The sequence below is a fragment of the Saccostrea echinata genome, unplaced genomic scaffold, assembly GCF_033153115.1.
Source record: "Saccostrea echinata isolate AGI-Se365-2 ecotype Australia unplaced genomic scaffold, CSIRO_AGI_Sech_v1 ptg000077l, whole genome shotgun sequence".
Taxonomy (NCBI): domain Eukaryota; kingdom Metazoa; phylum Mollusca; class Bivalvia; order Ostreida; family Ostreidae; genus Saccostrea; species Saccostrea echinata.
This window is the reverse complement of record NW_026889826.1, coordinates 6,022-12,042: the sequence shown is the minus strand read 5'-3', so window position 1 is coordinate 12,042 and position 6,021 is coordinate 6,022.

Genomic DNA, 6,021 nt, shown 5'->3' with positions numbered 1-6,021 from the left:
TGACCTTGACTTTCATTTCACAAGCAACTCTTCTTGACGTTTTTAAAATTATAAGCCTTAATTCTTTCTACAAAGTAATGCTAATTTACATGTTTATGTTCAAGACCCCCCCCCCCTTTCCTCGAAGCAACCAGGTAGAATACACAGATATAAAATTTACAACTTATAAGGAACTTCTTAAGAGTTTCATTAATAAAGTTCGGTTCCCCTGATGTGATTTGATATTTTACTACCATTCATTCTTCTTCTGTTTTGTCTTTAGAATTTATAATTATTTTATTTAGAATTAATTTATCTTTAGAAAGTAGTGATTGTCAGCTGCATTCATTAGCATTTCGCGTTTTCTTCTATATCTATTACTTGCATATTAATAATTTCATTAAATAATATTTAAAAGTATTAAAACTTCATTTCTATTAAATTTTATTCATTTGTAAATCCTTGGATCCGCTCCTGCAGGTGCGCGAAAGCCTCATCACTACTGTAAACAAATTATTCATCACGCCGAAAATGTTCATGATTCCGCTAAACTAAGAAAGCTTACACATAGTTTTTCATCTCATAAACAACCATCAGCCCTGTCCAATGCAGAAATGCTCGAATTGAAGGGGAAAATTCAGGAATTGTTTTGCGTCAACCATGTTTTGACGTGAACCTTACACCGCATTCTGTTATATTCTTAATATTATTGTATAGACGAAATTTGGTAAAGGACTATGTCCGCTCCATTTCTCCAGAACAGCTTAAGATATGAAAGTTAACTTTGTCAGATATCATAGATAATGACTTGTAGATGTCACCATGAATATTCTTTCCGTCGTCATTACTTCCGGTCGTCACAGAAATTGGATTAAAAAGACGATTTTTTCTATTTCTTCGTCTTTCTAACTTCTTTTTTCTGTAATATTCATAGGGTATGTAAAGGCCCCTCTTTGAAGATTTTACGTATTACCAGTTTCCTGATAGGATTAAGAAGGAATTAAATATCTTTAAATATCTTAGAATTTCCGAAAACGTAGGACCAACGTTTCTTAAACACTACAGAATATTGATTTTTCCCCCGTATATATAGTTTGCGAGGACTGCTCAGTGCTCATTTACGTAGGAACTGGTGTAGAGTTAAAACCTACTGGGTGATTGGGATAGGCCAGAAAAACCTTGCCGTTGCCATGGAAACGAGTTTATATTAAATAAAAACGGTAGTATATGATATGTGTGTGCATTTTATTCGCCCCTATTTTTGTCAACTGTAGAAGACATTGCCATCTTTACACCCCCCCCCCCTTTTTCTCTTTTTCGCTTTTATGTTTTGCATTCTTTATAAAATGACCTTGACTTTCATTTCACAAGCAACTCTTCTTGACGTTTTTAAAATTATAAGCCTTAATTCTTTCTACAAAGTAATGCTAATTTACATGTTTATGTTCAAGACCCCCCCCCCCCTTTCCTCGAAGCAACCAGGTAGAATACACAGATATAAAATTTACAACTTATAAGGAACTTCTTAAGAGTTTCATTAATAAAGTTCGGTTCCCCTGATGTGATTTGATATTTTACTACCATTCATTCTTCTTCTGTTTTGTCTTTAGAATTTATAATTATTTTATTTAGAATTAATTTATCTTTAGAAAGTAGTGATTGTCAGCTGCATTCATTAGCATTTCGCGTTTTCTTCTATATCTATTACTTGCATATTAATAATTTCATTAAATAATATTTAAAAGTATTAAAACTTCATTTCTATTAAATTTTATTCATTTGTAAATCCTTGGATCCGCTCCTGCAGGTGCGCGAAAGCCTCATCACTACTGTAAACAAATTATTCATCACGCCGAAAATGTTCATGATTCCGCTAAACTAAGAAAGCTTACACATAGTTTTTCATCTCATAAACAACCATCAGCCCTGTCCAATGCAGAAATGCTCGAATTGAAGGGGAAAATTCAGGAATTGTTTTGCGTCAACCATGTTTTGACGTGAACCTTACACCGCATTCTGTTATATTCTTAATATTATTGTATAGACGAAATTTGGTAAAGGACTATGTCCGCTCCATTTCTCCAGAACAGCTTAAGATATGAAAGTTAACTTTGTCAGATATCATAGATAATGACTTGTAGATGTCACCATGAATATTCTTTCCGTCGTCATTACTTCCGGTCGTCACAGAAATTGGATTAAAAAGTCGATTTTTTCTATTTCTTCGTCTTTCTAACTTCTTTTTTCTGTAATATTCATAGGGTATGTAAAGGCCCCTCTTTGAAGATTTTACGTATTACCAGTTTCCTGATAGGATTAAGAAGGAATTAAATATCTTTAAATATCTTAGAATTTCCGAAAACGTAGGACCAACGTTTCTTAAACACTACAGAATATTGATTTTTCCCCCGTATATATAGTTTGCGAGGACTGCTCAGTGCTCATTTACGTAGGAACTGGTGTAGAGTTAAAACCTACTGGGTGATTGGGATAGGCCAGAAAAACCTTGCCGTTGCCATGGAAACGAGTTTATATTAAATAAAAACGGTAGTATATGATATGTGTGTGCATTTTATTCGCCCCTATTTTTGTCAACTGTAGAAGACATTGCCATCTTTACACCCCCCCCCCTTTTTCTCTTTTTCGCTTTTATGTTTTGCATTCTTTATAAAATGACCTTGACTTTCATTTCACAAGCAACTCTTCTTGACGTTTTTAAAATTATAAGCCTTAATTCTTTCTACAAAGTAATGCTAATTTACATGTTTATGTTCAAGACCCCCCCCCCCTTTCCTCGAAGCAACCAGGTAGAATACACAGATATAAAATTTACAACTTATAAGGAACTTCTTAAGAGTTTCATTAATAAAGTTCGGTTCCCCTGATGTGATTTGATATTTTACTACCATTCATTCTTCTTCTGTTTTGTCTTTAGAATTTATAATTATTTTATTTAGAATTAATTTATCTTTAGAAAGTAGTGATTGTCAGCTGCATTCATTAGCATTTCGCGTTTTCTTCTATATCTATTACTTGCATATTAATAATTTCATTAAATAATATTTAAAAGTATTAAAACTTCATTTCTATTAAATTTTATTCATTTGTAAATCCTTGGATCCGCTCCTGCAGGTGCGCGAAAGCCTCATCACTACTGTAAACAAATTATTCATCACGCCGAAAATGTTCATGATTCCGCTAAACTAAGAAAGCTTACACATAGTTTTTCATCTCATAAACAACCATCAGCCCTGTCCAATGCAGAAATGCTCGAATTGAAGGGGAAAATTCAGGAATTGTTTTGCGTCAACCATGTTTTGACGTGAACCTTACACCGCATTCTGTTATATTCTTAATATTATTGTATAGACGAAATTTGGTAAAGGACTATGTCCGCTCCATTTCTCCAGAACAGCTTAAGATATGAAAGTTAACTTTGTCAGATATCATAGATAATGACTTGTAGATGTCACCATGAATATTCTTTCCGTCGTCATTACTTCCGGTCGTCACAGAAATTGGATTAAAAAGTCGATTTTTTCTATTTCTTCGTCTTTCTAACTTCTTTTTTCTGTAATATTCATAGGGTATGTAAAGGCCCCTCTTTGAAGATTTTACGTATTACCAGTTTCCTGATAGGATTAAGAAGGAATTAAATATCTTTAAATATCTTAGAATTTCCGAAAACGTAGGACCAACGTTTCTTAAACACTACAGAATATTGATTTTTCCCCCGTATATATAGTTTGCGAGGACTGCTCAGTGCTCATTTACGTAGGAACTGGTGTAGAGTTAAAACCTACTGGGTGATTGGGATAGGCCAGAAAAACCTTGCCGTTGCCATGGAAACGAGTTTATATTAAATAAAAACGGTAGTATATGATATGTGTGTGCATTTTATTCGCCCCTATTTTTGTCAACTGTAGAAGACATTGCCATCTTTACACCCCCCCCCCCTTTTTCTCTTTTTCGCTTTTATGTTTTGCATTCTTTATAAAATGACCTTGACTTTCATTTCACAAGCAACTCTTCTTGACGTTTTTAAAATTATAAGCCTTAATTCTTTCTACAAAGTAATGCTAATTTACATGTTTATGTTCAAGACCCCCCCCCCCTTTCCTCGAAGCAACCAGGTAGAATACACAGATATAAAATTTACAACTTATAAGGAACTTCTTAAGAGTTTCATTAATAAAGTTCGGTTCCCCTGATGTGATTTGATATTTTACTACCATTCATTCTTCTTCTGTTTTGTCTTTAGAATTTATAATTATTTTATTTAGAATTAATTTATCTTTAGAAAGTAGTGATTGTCAGCTGCATTCATTAGCATTTCGCGTTTTCTTCTATATCTATTACTTGCATATTAATAATTTCATTAAATAATATTTAAAAGTATTAAAACTTCATTTCTATTAAATTTTATTCATTTGTAAATCCTTGGATCCGCTCCTGCAGGTGCGCGAAAGCCTCATCACTACTGTAAACAAATTATTCATCACGCCGAAAATGTTCATGATTCCGCTAAACTAAGAAAGCTTACACATAGTTTTTCATCTCATAAACAACCATCAGCCCTGTCCAATGCAGAAATGCTCGAATTGAAGGGGAAAATTCAGGAATTGTTTTGCGTCAACCATGTTTTGACGTGAACCTTACACCGCATTCTGTTATATTCTTAATATTATTGTATAGACGAAATTTGGTAAAGGACTATGTCCGCTCCATTTCTCCAGAACAGCTTAAGATATGAAAGTTAACTTTGTCAGATATCATAGATAATGACTTGTAGATGTCACCATGAATATTCTTTCCGTCGTCATTACTTCCGGTCGTCACAGAAATTGGATTAAAAAGTCGATTTTTTCTATTTCTTCGTCTTTCTAACTTCTTTTTTCTGTAATATTCATAGGGTATGTAAAGGCCCCTCTTTGAAGATTTTACGTATTACCAGTTTCCTGATAGGATTAAGAAGGAATTAAATATCTTTAAATATCTTAGAATTTCCGAAAACGTAGGACCAACGTTTCTTAAACACTACAGAATATTGATTTTTCCCCCGTATATATAGTTTGCGAGGACTGCTCAGTGCTCATTTACGTAGGAACTGGTGTAGAGTTAAAACCTACTGGGTGATTGGGATAGGCCAGAAAAACCTTGCCGTTGCCATGGAAACGAGTTTATATTAAATAAAAACGGTAGTATATGATATGTGTGTGCATTTTATTCGCCCCTATTTTTGTCAACTGTAGAAGACATTGCCATCTTTACACCCCCCCCCCTTTTTCTCTTTTTCGCTTTTATGTTTTGCATTCTTTATAAAATGACCTTGACTTTCATTTCACAAGCAACTCTTCTTGACGTTTTTAAAATTATAAGCCTTAATTCTTTCTACAAAGTAATGCTAATTTACATGTTTATGTTCAAGACCCCCCCCCCCCTTTCCTCGAAGCAACCAGGTAGAATACACAGATATAAAATTTACAACTTATAAGGAACTTCTTAAGAGTTTCATTAATAAAGTTCGGTTCCCCTGATGTGATTTGATATTTTACTACCATTCATTCTTCTTCTGTTTTGTCTTTAGAATTTATAATTATTTTATTTAGAATTAATTTATCTTTAGAAAGTAGTGATTGTCAGCTGCATTCATTAGCATTTCGCGTTTTCTTCTATATCTATTACTTGCATATTAATAATTTCATTAAATAATATTTAAAAGTATTAAAACTTCATTTCTATTAAATTTTATTCATTTGTAAATCCTTGGATCCGCTCCTGCAGGTGCGCGAAAGCCTCATCACTACTGTAAACAAATTATTCATCACGCCGAAAATGTTCATGATTCCGCTAAACTAAGAAAGCTTACACATAGTTTTTCATCTCATAAACAACCATCAGCCCTGTCCAATGCAGAAATGCTCGAATTGAAGGGGAAAATTCAGGAATTGTTTTGCGTCAACCATGTTTTGACGTGAACCTTACACCGCATTCTGTTATATTCTTAATATTATTGTATAGACGAAATTTGGTAAAGGACTA